Raw genomic sequence first — 15,305 nt, 5'->3', positions numbered from 1 at the left:
ACGTGCATATCCCCAGGTTGAGGTAGAGGGACATCCTCCTCCTCCGAGCTTGAATCGTTGATCCTCATTAGATGAGCATCCTCCTCCTCATCCGTAGTTCGACCACAAGGAGATAGGTCCCCATAAGTCTTTGGGTCAGCAATGAGGTGTGAGACGTAGCTCTCTCCGTCGGAATCCGGAGATGACATCTTGCTCCAAATCTGCTACAGAAACAGCTCGAAACAAAAACAGAGGATATTTGCGTGATACGGTGGTCAAAACCTTCGGGAGATTATATAATGAATTTTTACCGACCAAAATACGTATCGTGCAAGAAAACGGAGTCCGGAGAGCGCATGAGGTGCCCACGAGGCAGGGGGGCGCGCCCAGGGGGTAGGCCGCGCCCTCCACCCTCGTGGAAGCCTCGTGTCCTTCCCGTACTGCTTCTTATTTTCCTATTTTTCTAAATATTCCAAAACGGAGAAAAATTGCCATTAGAACTGTTTTGGAGTCAGTTTACTTACCGTACCACGTACTGTCGGAGTAAATGGCCACGGGTAGCCTAACCGACTCCCCCTGGCTCTTCGAGAAATTACCAGGCCAATCAAGCCTTCAAGCATCCAGAGCACGGGGCCGCCTTCCTCTGGCCGGCTATCACCAAGGCCGACTACCAGAAGGCGACCCGGCCTCAAAAACCTTCCCGAAGAGAGCTACGAGATGGCCGACTCCAGGAAGCCGGCCCCAAGAGGACCGACTCCCAGAAGCCGGCCATGAAGAAGGCCGACTCCTAGAAGCCGGCCAAGACTGCACCCACCAGGGCTGCACCCACATAACGGTGATAAGATGGGGCGTGGCTGCAGTACAGCCTGCCACCCCCGAATCCCGGAGCATGCATGGCCACAGCGCGCCATACGGGTCAGCCATCCCCCGTCCGGCGCGGCACTGTAGCCATGTTGACTGCGACGTCACCCACGACAGGCGCCAGTACGGCCTGCGGGCGGTGAGCCCCTTCAGCCAGAGGGACGCTCGAAGGCGGCCCGGCCTCCCCTAGTCGGCCTGGGGTGTAGCCGGCTCCCAATAGCCGGCTACCTCCCTCCCTCGAAGTATGTGCATCATTAAGGAGACAAGACGAGGTGAGGCTACAGTGAGAGCCCGCCAGGCGGCGGCACTGTAGCCACGCTTACCTCGACAAAGCCCTCGTCATCAGGGGCGAGGCAACAGTAACCAGCCGCCGATAAGGCCCCCAGGCGGTGGGGCCGGCAGCCGGCGGGACCCACCAGTCGGCAGGCCCCAACGGCCGGCGGAGAAGCCGGCGAGCACAGACACTGACAGCTGGGACCCGCACCCAGCCGGATTACCATTGTACCCCTGGGGGTAGGCCTATATAAACCCCCTGGGGCACCCATGCAAAGCGTTGATCTCGAAGATAGTTTTAGCCACCACGTAGAGGGAAGGGGAGAGCTAGCCTTGCCTTTCTTCCTCCTCTAGCCAAACAGCTCAAGGAGCACTTGTAGCTATGTGTTGATCTAGTGATCATGCGGAGACCCCGCAGAGCAGGACTAGGGGTGTTATCTCCATGGAGAGCCCCGAACCTGGGTAAGATTCGTCGGCGTGCATGTCTTCGCCTTATCCCGTTTCCAGGCACCGGCGATGTCTTACTGGCTCCCACAATGATAAGCCACCCGTTGGCATATGTCGCACCTACCACCCGACATTTGGCGCCCACCATGGGGCCAGGTGCACCGTTGTCCGGAGACCTGTTCTGGACGGGAACCCTTTTCCTCCCCCGCGAGCGTAGCTAGCCCGCTACGCCCGATGGCGCTTGCCCTGACGCGCTGCAAGGCGTCGACGACGCCTGCACGGCGAGCTGCCTCGCCGATCTTCTTGGCGAGACTCGCATCTCCGACGAGCCTGCGTCCGACGCGGGCACAGACTGCCCCGAGAGCCGCCTCGTCAGCCTCCTCGACCAGCTTCACGTCTCCAGCGAGCTTGCTGTGGATTTGGAGTCGGTCGGCTCCACCGACCCGATGCTTGTCGACTCCGACACGGCATCGCTTGACGCCTTCCCCACCAACGTGGTGATCATCGGTGACCCGCTCCCTCGAGCCGACAGTGGCAGCAGTGTTGTCACTGAGGTGCTGGTCATCAGCCACGGCGCCATCTCGGGTGAGAACGCCCACGACGCCCTACAAGCGGCGCTGCACGACTTGTCCGTCCCCATCCCGGCCGACGCCGACGCCGAGACTCTGGAGGCACGCCGCCTCGCCCTCATCGTGGAGGGCCAGAAGATAGCATCCATGAGACGCCTCACTGAGGCTCACCAACGCGAAGTCGACCGCGCCGCCTTTGGTACGCCGCCTCCTGGCGGGCCGAGCCGAGCCGGCCTCGTCAAGAAGCGCGGCGCGGCCATCGCCATCATGCTGGGAGTAGACCGCCCAGTCTACACCACGCCACTCGAGAACCTGCGTGCCGCTCAGGCGGCCGTAGATGAACTGAACGGGCTGGGGGCTGATGAGCTCCCCTACATGACTAGACGCATCCAGCAGCTGATCGACGTGGCCGCAGAACGGCATGAAGCCGGCGTCCGCGCTGAGAGTCCTCCCCCACGCCGAGAGCACGCCGCGACATCTCGGACGCCGACTGCAAGCGGCGCCCGCGCAAGAAAAGACAAGGAGCCGGCTGCTAGCCGCAGCCGGACTCGGGTCACCATTGAGCGCGACGCAGAAGGCCGCCCCCGAGCAGTGGAACGACAAGGCAATCCGCCTCTCCCCCCCCCGCCCCGTGGGGAGAGATATCCCACCCCGCCGCCTGTCACGCATCCGACTCTCGGCGGCCGACTAGACCACCGCGAAGGAGTCGGCGAGAATGATGCCCGCCACCGGATCGACCGCCTAGCGCGATCCCTGGTGCTAGAAGAAGAAGATGATGTCGGCCCGCCTTGCTTTGGCCCCCGCATCCGCGACGAACCCTTCCCCAAAGGGTTCTCACTCCCAAGAGACACGCCAAAATACAACGGCTCCGTGAAGCCGGAAGATTGGTTAATCGACTACTCTACCGCAGTCAGCATAGCAAACGGCAACAGGCGCGTTGCCGTGAAGTACGTCCCTCTCATCCTTCAAGGCACGGCACGCACCTGGCTGAACAGCCTCAAGCCCTACAGCGTGAACAGCTGGCTAGACTTCATGGAAGTCTTCGTCCGCAACTTCACCAGCACATACAAGTGGCCTCCCAAGCCCCACCAGCTCTCCTTATGCGTCCAAGGGCCCAGCGAATCGACTCGCAACTACCTCACGCGTTGGGCCAAGCTCCGCAACTCCTGCGAGGGGGTGCACGAGGTTCAAGCCATAGAGTACTTCACCGCCGGGTGCCGAGAGGGCACCCTCCTCAAGCACCGACTCCTCTGCGATGAGCCGACTACCCTCGACGAGCTGCTAATCATAGCAGACAAGTACGCCACGGCCGACTCCTCAATGAAGACCGAGCTCCGAGTGGACGCCTCTGGAAAGGTGCTCGCTCCGGCTCCCAAGACGCCGGCTGGTGACTCCAACCGACGCCCCTACCAGAACGACCACAAGCGCAAGGCCCCTATGCCGCCTTCCACCAGTTGGCAAGTAGCCACCGTCGAAGACGAATAGCCCGAAGAGCGGCCCGCGCCCAAGAAGAAGGGCGGCAGGCCGGCTTGGCAGCTGGCCTTCTCCTACGAGCAAACTCTTGATGCCCCCTGCAAGTTCCACAGCGGCGCGAAGCCGTCCACCCACACGACCCGGAAGTGCCATTGGCTCACGCGGATCTTCAAGTGCGAGGGGCTGCTGCCGCCTCCACCTCCTGGGCCGCCGCCTCCAGCCCCTCAGCAGCCGGCTATTCGACTAGCAGTCGGAGCCATTCAAGATGAGTTCCCAGATGAGCACGATGCCTACGTCGTCTTCACGAGCCAAATTGAAGACAAGCGCAGTCGGCGCCGACAGCACCAAGAAGTCAACACGGTCGCCTCCAGCAGCCCTGAATTCATGCATTGGTCTAAGAAGCCTATCAGCTGGAGCCGGGCCGATCACCCAGAGGTGATGCCGTCTCCCGGCTCTTATGCATTGGTGTTAGACACCACCCTCGCGACAGAAAGGAGAGCTACTCGTTTCTCCCGTGTGCTGATTAATGGTGGAAGCAGCATCAACATACTGTACCGCGACACCATGGAGAAGTTGAACCTCAAGGCGAAGCAACTAATGCCAAGCCGGACTGTGTTCCATGGCATGGTGCCCGGCTTGTCCTGTTCCCCAATCGGTAAGATCAAGATGGATGTTCTCTTCGGAGACAAGGATCACTTTCACCGAGAAGCGATCTGGTTTAAAGTAGTGGATCTAGAGAGCCCTTACCACGCCTTGCTTGGCCGACCTGCCCTGGCCAAGTTCATGGTTGTGCCCCACTATGCCTACCTCAAGATGAAGATGCCGAGTTCAAAGGGGATCATCACCATAGCCGGAGACTACAAGAAGTCCACCGAGTGTGCTGCAGCCAGCAGCCGGCTGGCCGAGTCCCTCGTGATTGCTGAAGAGAAGAAGATGCTGGACCGAGTCGTGGCCATGGCCGGCAAGCAGCCGGCCCTGTCCCCCAACCCCAAGGAATATGATGCTCAGGGCTCCTTCCAGCCGGCCAAGGAAACAAAGAAGATACCTCTGGACCCGGAGAACCCGGAGAGGTTTGCTGTCATTGCTGCAAACCTGGACAGCAAATAGGAAGGCGAGCTCGTCGACTTCCTCCGTGAGAATCGGGACATCTTTGCATGGTCCCCAAAGGACATGCCGGGTGTTCCGAAGGATTTCGCCGAGCACAAGCTACATGTCCGAGCGGACGCGAAACCAGTCAAGCAGCCTCTCCGCCGACTGTCGGAGGAGAAGAGAAGGATCGTAGGAGAAGAGATAGCCCGACTCCTGGCAGCCGGCTTCAATATGGAGGTGTTTTTTCCAGAGTGGCTTGCCAACCCGGTCTTGGTGTTGAAGAAGAACAATAAATGGCGTATGTGTATAGATTACACCAGCCTCAACAAAGCCTGCCCCAAAGATCCGTTTGCCCTACCACGGATCGATCAAGTGATAGACTCCACAGCCGGATGCGAGCTGTTGAGTTTCTTGGATGCTTACTCAGGCTACCACCAGATCAAGTTGGACCTAGCCGACCGCCTGAAGACCGCCTTCATCACACCATTCGGAGCTTTCTGCTACCTGACTATGACATTCGGCTTGAGAAATGCCGGTGCCACTTTTCAGCGTTGCATGCAGAAATGCCTCCTCAAGCAACTCGGCAGAAATGCCCACGTCTATGTAGACGATATTGTGGTGAAGACAGAGAAGCGCGGCACCCTGCTGGAAGACCTCAGAGAAACATTTGCCAACTTGCGCCGATTTCAGATCAAGCTCAACCCTGAGAAATGCGTGTTCGGAGTACCAGCCGTTTAGCTTCTAGGCTTTTTGGTCTCCGAACGCGGCATTGAGTGCAACCCAGTGAAGATCAAGGCCATAGAGAGAATGGAGATTCCTACCAAGCTGCGAGACGTTCAGAAGTTTACCGGGTGCCTGGCCTCCCTAAACCGCTTTATCAGCCGGCTAGGAGAGAAGGCTCTCCCCCTGTACCGAATCATGAAGAAGTCCACCCACTTCGAGTGGAACGACCAAGCAGACCAAGCTTTCCACGAGTTGAAGAAGATGCTGACCACACCACCTGTCCTGGCAGCGCCGACTGAGAAAGAGCCCATGCTCCTTTACATTGTTGCGACTAGCCGAGTGGTCAGTACAGTCATCATGGTCCAACGCCCAGAAGAAGGCCGAGCTCAGTTAGTCCAGAGGCCGGTATATTATTTGAGCGAAGTACTGTCCACCTCGAAGCAAAACTACCCGCATTACCAGAAGATGTGCTATGGAGTGCACTTCGCCGCCAAGAAGCTGAAGCCCTACTTTCAAGAGCATCCCATCACGGTAGTATGCACTGCCCCGCTTGCCGAGATCATAGGCAGCCGGGATGCATCCGGCCGGGTGGCTAAGTGGGCCATCGCGCTGCTCCTTACACGATCTTCTACCAGCCCCGCACCGCCATCAAGTCCCAAGCATTGGCCAACTTCCTTGTCGACTGGGCCGAGACCCAGTACCTACCGCCGGCTCCCGACTCCACTCATTCGCGGATGCACTTCGACGGATCCAAGATGCGCACCGGCTTGGGAGCCGGCATCGTCCTCACCTCTCCCAAGGGCAACAAGCTCAGATACACATTGCAAATTCATTTTGCCGCCTCCAACAATGTGGCCGAGTATGAGGCGCTCATACACGGGCTCCGGCTAGCCAAAGAACTCGGCATACGCCGGATCCTGTGTTATGGCGACTCGGATTTGGTGGTCCAGCAGTCATCTGGCGACTGGGACGCCAAGGACGCAAACATGGCGAGCTATCGATTCCTCGTCCAGCAAATCAGCGGATACTTTGATGGGTGCGAGTTCCTCCACGTGCCACGGGCCGACAACGAGCAAGCAGATGCCCTGGCACGGATCGGCTCCACCCGACAAGCTATACCAACCGGCGTCTCTCTCCAGCGCCTCCTCAAACCGTTTGTCAAGCCGTCTCCAGAATCGGACTCCATCTTCGTACCGCCTGCCCCTGATGCAGTCAGATCCGACTTGGGGAACTCAGCAGGCGGCTCGGGGACTTCGACAAGCGGCCCGGGGACTACCATAGTCGCACCCGGCTCGGGGACTTCAGAACCCGGCCCGGGGACTGCAGCAGTCGGCCCGGGGACTGCAGCAGTCGGCCCGAGGACTGCAACGACACAACAGGCGGTGGCCGACTCCAACTCTTCACCACCCAACCCACCCACCCTGGTCACAGTAGCCGTACTGACAACAGAAGAAGTCACAGCTCCATCATGGGCCCAGCCCATCCTCAACTTCCTAGTAAAAAGAGAGCTGCCGACTGATGAGATCTTGGCAAGACTAGTTCAACGCCGAGCCGGAGCATACGCAATAATAAACAGAGAACTTGTTAAGCGTAGCGTCACTGGAGTCTTCCAGCGCTGCGTCGAGCCAGAGAAGGGCATAGCAATCCTCAAGGATATCCACCAAGGCGAATGCGGCCACCACGCGGCCTCAAGATCACTTGTCGCCAAAGCTTTCCGCCATGGCTTCTTCTAGCCGACTGCTTTGGAAGACGCCAAGGAATTAGTCAAATGCTGCAAAGGACGCCAAGTCTTCAGCTCCAAGTAACACCTGCCGGCTTCTGCACTCAAGACCATCCCCCTCACCTGGCCCTTTGCCGTTTGGGGGCTAGACATGGTGGGCCCATTCAAGACAGCCCGCGGCGGCATGACACATCTGCTTGGCGCCGTGAACAAATTCACCAAGTGGATTGAAGCGAAGCCAATCAAGAATCTGAACGGGCCGACTGCCGTGACATTCATCGCAGATATCACCACTTGGTATGGTATACCACACAGCATCATCACCGACAACGGCACGAACTTTGCCAAGGGAGCACTGGCATGTTTCTGCGCGACACAGGGCATCCGACTGGACTTAGCGTCCGTTTCCCACCCGCAGTCAAACGGCCAGGTCGAGCGAGCAAACGGCCTCATCCTCTCCGGCATCAAGCCCCGACTGGTCGTACCACTGGAGCGTTCGGCCGGCTGCTGGCTCGATGAGCTGCCGGCTGCTCTCTGGAGTCTGCGTACTACCCCGAACAAGTCAACCGGCTTCACTCCTTTCTTCCTTGTATATGGTGCCGAGGCTATCATCCCAACTGACATCGAGTTCGACTCACCTCGGGTCACCATGTACACGGAGGCGGAGGCCAAGGAAGCGCGAGAAGACGGTGTCGACCTGCTGGAAGAGGGCCGGCTGTTAGCACTCAGCCGGTCCGCCATCTACCAGCAGGGTTTGTGCCGTTACCACCACCGGAAGGTCAAGCCAAGATCCTTCCAAGAAGGCGATCTTGTGCTCCGGCTGATCCAGCGAACAGCCGGCCAGCACAAGCTCTCGGCCCCTTGGGAAGGCCCATTCGTCATCAGCAAGGCCCTAGGCAACGACTCCTACTACCTGATCGACGCATAGAAGCCAAAGGCACGCAAGAGGGATGATTCCGGCAAGGAGTCAGAACGACCATGGAACGCCAATCTCCTGAGAAGATTTTACAGTTAAAAGCAGTATGTATCACGCTACCTTTTTGTATTAAGTACAAGACAATGGGCCCCCCGAGGCGCACTCGGGGACTACCCTCCTTTATCTATGAATGACGAGTGTCATACCCATGAATGTACTATTACATTTGATTTTCTATCTGGCACCGGGTTCGACTAGTCGGCCCAGGGACTGGCCGCCTCGAGTTATATTAAAAGTTCTACCTGAAGTCAGACAAGTAGTGTGCCGGCACCCGAGCCCTCTCTTATTGAAAGTCGTAGCTCGAAGAACTAACTGTCCGACTGGCAAGAGCCAAAGGCAGGAAAGGATGCCCACACAAAAAACGGCTAAGGACTAACGAACCTATATAACACAAGCCGGCCTCCCACCACACCTACCGACTGTCAGAACAGCCGGCTGGCCGGCTTCCCAGTCACTTCGCTACAATCCAAGAAAGCTAGAGTACTTTCCCTCCCAACCGGCCAAGCACTTCTCCAGCCACAGACTGCAAAGCAGCTGTCCGGCTGGGAAGGCGGCAACCAAGGGAGGGCGGCAAAGGAAACAGCCAAAGGATGAAAAGCAAGAACAATGGGAAGCCAAACACATGGATGATTATATTTACACAAAAGCCTTCGAAAGGCCGGCACTTAACATAGTTTGAATACACCCCCAGTGGGTGGAACTGCGCAAATTTAACAAAATATTGTTCAAAAAGTAATAAAACAGGAAAGTAAAGGCGGCAGATTAGGCTAAGGGCGCAACAGGCGAGCCGGGCTGGTCGGTGGAGACGGCAGCGCCGGCTGGAGGAGTGGTCGGCTGGCGAGTCTCGGCTTGATCATCGCCGGCTGCAGGCGGTGCGCTCGCACGCGCCTTGTTGCTGGAGGCACGGTCAAGCTGAGGCTGGCCGGCTGCTCCACCATCTGGCACGGCGTCTTCACCATCCTCCTCCTCCTCGCCCTCGTCGCTGGAGTCGATCTCCTCCGCCGAGTCCTCGCCATCTGCTGGGTTCAGCCCGAACCACTCCTCCGACTGAGCAACGCCGTTATCATCCACCTCAGGAGCAAAGGCGCTGGTGTTGGTGTAGTCGGCGATCGCCGAGGCACGCTGGATGATAGCCGGCCGCGCCGGCTCCACCTCCGTGTCGGCCTCCTGCCGCCAGGTGGCCAGCTGGTCCAAGCTCAGCTCAGGATACCAGGCTTTGACGAACTCCAGCGCCCGCCTGGCGCCTGACCGAGCTGCAGAAGCCTTCCAGGCCTCGAAGCGGCCGGCCGCTACCTCCAGCCAGTCGGCAGTCCGACTAGGGGTGCGGGGAATCACCTCGCCGGGCCAGAGAGCGGCCAGCACTTGCGCCCCAACACGTTGAAGCCGGCGGAGCATGCGGTGAGCCAGCTGGAGGCGGGCTTGAATCGCCAGGAGCTGTTCCTCAAGCGACCGGCGAGCGTTCGGCGCGATCTCGGCGCCAGCCTACCTTTGCGCCTTGCGGTGGGCCTCGACGACCTGGTTGGCGGCAGTAGAGTAACCAGGGAAGTACTCTGCACAAGAAAGAAAGAAAGAGAAAGAAGAGAAAAATACAAAGTCAGAGAATGAACCAAACGGCAAGCGGCAAGCAAGGAACGAAGAAGAAGTCGGCCTACCGTCAACCAAGTCTTCGATCTGGCCGTAGCCGTTGATCAACGACTGCCTCGCCTCAGCCCAGCTCGCCGCCTCGGTCTCGTACTCAGCTTGGAGGGCGGCCTCGCTATCCTGCACCGCCTTCAGGTCCGCCTTGTGGCTCTCCTCCTGGTCGGCCAGCTTCTTGACCAGGCGGTCACGCTCCTGAGCCAAGGCGTCGAACTCGGCTTCCTTAGCGCGAAGGGCGGCCTGGGTCCCACCCAGCTGCTCCCTCAATTTGGCGTTGGCCGCTACAGATATGGCAGAGAAGAAAATAGCAATAAGAAAGAAGTCGCCAGGAAAGATCCGACCCGACTGCTCAGCAGTCGGCCCGAATCTCGGGGACTACACCCAGTGGGTGCGCTGACGCGCCCCCACGTGAGATAAAAGATGAAGCACTTACTCCGGCTCTCAGTTAGATCAGCAGTCTTCTGGGTCAGCTCCCGAGCCTGGGAGTTGATGGCAGCCGCACGGAGGTTGTGGTAGTCCTGCAAGTCGGACAGAGAAGCGAACAAGAGCAAGCTAAGCAATCAAAGTCTACTAAGAAGTTCCAAGCCGCCTGCTCAGCAGCCGACTCAGAACTCGGGGACTACACCCAGTGGGTGCGCTGACGCGCCCCCACGGAAGAGAGCAAGATCAAGAAACAGAAAAGCGGGAAGGCTCACCCGAATGGCCGCCCGTGTCGTGAGGAACTCATCATTGTACTGCCTCAGCACGGCAGCCTGGGACTGAAGCCGGTTCCGGACTTCTTGCGTCGCCACATTCACCACGGCCGTCCCACCACCCGGCGTCCACCCCGAGCTGGCGCTGGCCGTCTCCACGTCCTGGGCCGACGAGCTGGAGCCCGCGGCCTTCTGCGGGTCCGGAGCCGAAGTTGCCTTCCCCGCGCGCTGGCGCGATGGCAACCGGACCACCAGGTCTGTCCTCACAGCCGGCTCGCCTCCAGCCGATTGCACAGGCGGCGCGTTAGGCCGGCTGCCTTGGGCCGCCCCAGTCGGCGATGGCGGTGCCGCCTCCCTCTCCTGGACGACGACGTTGTCCTCCTCCCTCTCCATCCCCGTCAGGTCGCCGCCGGCTTCCTCCGGCGAGGGCTCCGGGATCTCGGGCGCCACGACACGCAGGGGGTGACAAGCAAGGCCCCTCCGCTGCCGCTGCCGCTGCAGCCTCCGCCTGGGCCTTGGCCGCCGCGTCGGCTTGTGCCTTCGCCGACTCCTCCTGCGCCGCCTCGGCGGCAGCCGCCTTCAGCTCTCCTGCCTCCCGCGCCTCCCGCGCATTTCGCTCCGTCGCCGCTTGAAGCTCGGCACGGGGGTCCACGCGGCGGGTGCTCCCGGATCCTCCTGGCGATCCAACCATGGAGGCGGCAGCAACCCGCTCAAGAGAGAGTGAAGCCCTATTTTTTGAGACAAGACAAGGATTCAGAAATCGACAAGAAAAGAAGAAGGAATATGCAAGAGAATCGACACTTACGCTGAAACCTTTTGCGGCTGCTTCACCACCTTGCGGAAGCGGGCCGCCTTTGCAGCCGCCTCCCCACCCTTGGGCTTCTTCGGCCGACTGCCGAACAAGCCCGATGCGGCCCGACGCTTCTGCGCGCCGCCTCGAGCAGGCGGCGCGGCGGAGGAACCCGCGCCATCGTCGGACGCTGGCTGGCGGCGCAGGACGATTTCTGCCTCGTCGTCATCCGGCCAGTCGTCGAAGCTGGCTCCAAGCCCGGAGCCGCCTGCTTCGCCGCCTCCCGCCTCGGTGTTGTCGTCCATGGCGGCCGCCCCCAAGTCGGGGTCCTCCAAGTCATGCTCCGCCCGGTCGGGGAGAAATCGGCGATCCGCCCCCGCTGTCCCGGCGGCAGGTCGAAGGAAAGGGCTCTGCAAAGATGTGTCGACTGGTCAGAGTCGGCCAAGAAAAACTTGGTGACAAAACTAAAAGAAGAGAAGATAAAGAAATCATACCGTAGGCGGGGGATTGGCACGGGAGTACGGCTCCTTGCCAAACTGCCACTCTGCGGAGAGCTTGCAGTTCGCGAGATAGTTCACCATATGAGCCACCTCGTCATGAGGCATCTCCTTGGTGCACATCCAACTCGGATCGAGTTGGCCGCTCATTTGACTGATCAAATGAGGGCGGCTTTGAAGTGGGAGCACCCAGCGCACCACGAAGGTGTCACGACCGGTTTTTCAATAAAATAGTTATTGAGAGACCAATCCCTTTTACGGACCAGTAAGGAAGAATTCCTTCTCACTGGTAGACAATACCTTGGTCACAGAAGAAAGATACCAGGAGTACTGAATATAATACGAGGTTGAGCGGGGACTGCTCAACAATTAATTACATGCACGCCGATAAAACATAACGGCGGATAGGGTGGCCTAACTACTAACTCACGAAAACAACGGTGGTGGAAATATCACAGCGGAGTGGGTGATATAACTCCTGAAGACTACAGCTCTTCGAGCGTTGGAGTGAGGCTCGAGGAGACTTATTACGGGTGGCGGAAGCGTATATAATACAAGTGACCAATATCCGGGATCGCACAGGACTGACTAGGACTCCTCTAGGCGTCGGACGCGCTATCAAACTCTTCATCCAAGAGATCGCCTTCGTCAACATCTGGCCAAATCAACAAGCCAGGTGAGTACTATGAAAGTACTCGCAAGACAGTTCGAACAAAGGATATAACAAATGTAAACATGAAGCATATGAACAGATTAACCAGTGCGTTCAGACACAGAGATAATAAGTACTGGGTGCCAAGCGAGGGTCTGAATGACTCCTCGAGAGGAAACTGCAAGAATAGTAATACTAGTGCCAAACGAGGGTCTGAATGACTCCTCGAGAGGAAATTGCAAGAATAGTAATACTGGTGCCAAACAAGGGTCTGAATGACTCCTCGAGAGAAAACTGCAAGAATAGTAATACTGGTGCCAAACGAGGGTCTGAATGACTCCTCGAGAGGAAACTGCAAGAATAGTAATGCCGCAGTCGGGCGTCAGGGCGACACCACATAAAGGGCTTTTAACAGAAAATGAAAGACATACATGCCACAGTCGGACGTCTGAGCGACATCACATAAAGGGCTTATATTATAACTCAATAATCTAGTAGCTCGAGAACGTAAATTATTACAAGTACGAGACGAATATAAGGTCAGTCCATCCACAGGAATAATAATTAAACTGGGTTTACCACTTGAGCTTGTTCACCGGGGATAAATTTCCACGAGGATAGATATGGATATACTGGTTACTCTAATTGATCATGATGACTTGAAAGGATTTGACTCTGCAGAGTTTGTACTTAACCACAGCCAACGGATTTCAGTAGTCACGGGGACTAGTTCCGTTTACGGTGTTTCGGAAGAAACACGTCTAACCAGTACACACCCATTCAACATTCCGAAGCCAGGGATCACCCTCGGCAACATTCAAGAAAAACCTTGAGACGGGGAGGCTACAACCTCGCGTAGCATGGGATCAAATTTCTATACGCGCGCTCTAAGGGGGTGCCCCCCCTCTCGGTCCCAACCGGAAACACCCATGCCCCCTGACCGGATGACTGGCTTTAATCCAGGGCCATGGTACCATCATCCCGGCCCCTCTGCTTGGTGTGTACACGGAAAGAGGTTACCAACTTACTAAACCGCATCCTGGCAAAGAAACATGTGGTAGCACGGAAGGGAAAAGAACGATAACGTGACTTTGTCCACGTTAACGTCGGAATTTGTCGGATGACGCAAGGCTGGTATGCTACAACAGTACCACCTTGCTGCCCTTCATGTCACCACATGATTAGGCCATCTCTCATCAGAGATCATCGCAACTATGGAACATGCGAGTAGTTGCCTCACAAGCAACGAGGTACTCACCGACACTCATATGCCACACACAAACTCTCACGCAAACATGCAAAGCATCTATCATATCAAAGGTTCAAACATGCTTGCCTGGTTCGGAGAAGTCGGAGTCTAGCTTGGCGGAGTTCGCGGCTCCGTCACCTCTTCCGGAACCTACGGCATAACGAAAACGGGCACTAACGTGAAAAACAACGCGTGCATAAAAACTCCTCCAAAAATTTTCCAAATAAATCCCATAAAAAACTAGACAGAATTTTAAGACTGTCAGAAAAAGAATCACCCAAAAATCACTTTTCATTAAAAAAGTTATAAAGGTTTCTGTCCAGGGACTCATCTATAATGAAACAGAAAAGTTCCAGGGGTTTAACTGAGAAAACAGAAAACGCTTCGGAAAGAAACGCGCAAGCTCAAAGGGAAAGCGTATTTGCCCGAAGGCGCCAACAGAAAACGGTTTGAGGGAGAAGAGAATAGAGGCTGACAAGGGGGTCCACATGTCAGGTTTGAAAAGGCTCGCCGGCGCCCGAAGACTGCAGTGGTCGCCGGCGTCGAACCACGGCGAGACAGAGAGATCAGAGTGTACCAAGAGCTTTAGCGTGTCCTTCCGCGTCGGTGGGTAGTGGACTCGACCGACGGAGAGCACCACGTCGATGGCGACACTTTCTCCGGCGGACGGCGGCTCGGGTGATGGTGGAGAACTCCGGTGGAGGGCTGCAAACTTCGAATTGAAGCGCGGGTCAGAAGAGTGGATGCATAGGGGAGCTACTGGCAAGAAATGGGAGGCAGAGGTGCACGCACGGGAGCGAATCGAGCTGGATCCCGTGGCGGGTCGCGGCGGCCGGAGTCGGGGAAGAAAGCTCTCCCGTGGCTCTACCAGTGGCTAGGCGTGCTCTAGGTGGAGTGCAGAGGTGGTGTGGGTTCGAGTTGAAGCTCGGGGCCTCTATTTATAGGCGGATCGAGGGGGTGGCCGTGAACGGAGAATCTCCGGCGAGCAATTACGGCGATGCAGTGGATTGGCAGGAGGTTTGAGTGGCCAGGTGTAACACCCCGCATGTAACTTGCCATATTTGTAACTCCGACTCTTGCCATTTTCAGCTATGTGATATGTTTTTTCCCTCCGTTGTCGGGTTTTGTTTTTCGTTTTGTATTTTGTCATGTCATGCATTTTCATATCATGTCATCATGTGCATTGCATTTGCATACGTGTTCGTCTCATGCATCCGAGCATTTTCCCCGTTGTCCGTTTTCCAATCCGGCGCTCCTATCTCCTCTGGTGCACCCCTGTAGTTTTCTTTCGTGTGCGTGTGTCAAACTTTCTCGGAATGGACCGAGGCTTGTCAAGTGGTCTTAATATACCACCCGGAGACTACCGGTTAAGTTTCGTTCCATTCGGAGGTCGTTTGGTACTCCAACGGTTAACTGGGCATCCGCAAAGTCCATTTGAGTGTCCAGCAAAAAACCCCTCTAAAATCAGCCCAAAACCCACCTAACTATCTTCCATGCTCTAGGTCGTTCGATCACGATCGTGTGGGCGAAAACCGCACCTCATTTGGAGCCTCCTAGCTCCCTCTACCTATTTATATGTGGGCATCCCGAAAAACGAAATCACAGACGAACCCTAACCCTCTCCCTCCGCGCCGCGCCGGACGCGTCCGCTCCGGCCGGACAACGTCCGCCCGCCTC

This window comes from Triticum aestivum, chromosome 1D (assembly GCF_018294505.1).
Source record: "Triticum aestivum cultivar Chinese Spring chromosome 1D, IWGSC CS RefSeq v2.1, whole genome shotgun sequence".
NCBI classification, from domain to species: Eukaryota; Viridiplantae; Streptophyta; class Magnoliopsida; order Poales; family Poaceae; genus Triticum; species Triticum aestivum.
Note: the sequence above shows the minus strand (reverse complement) of the source record.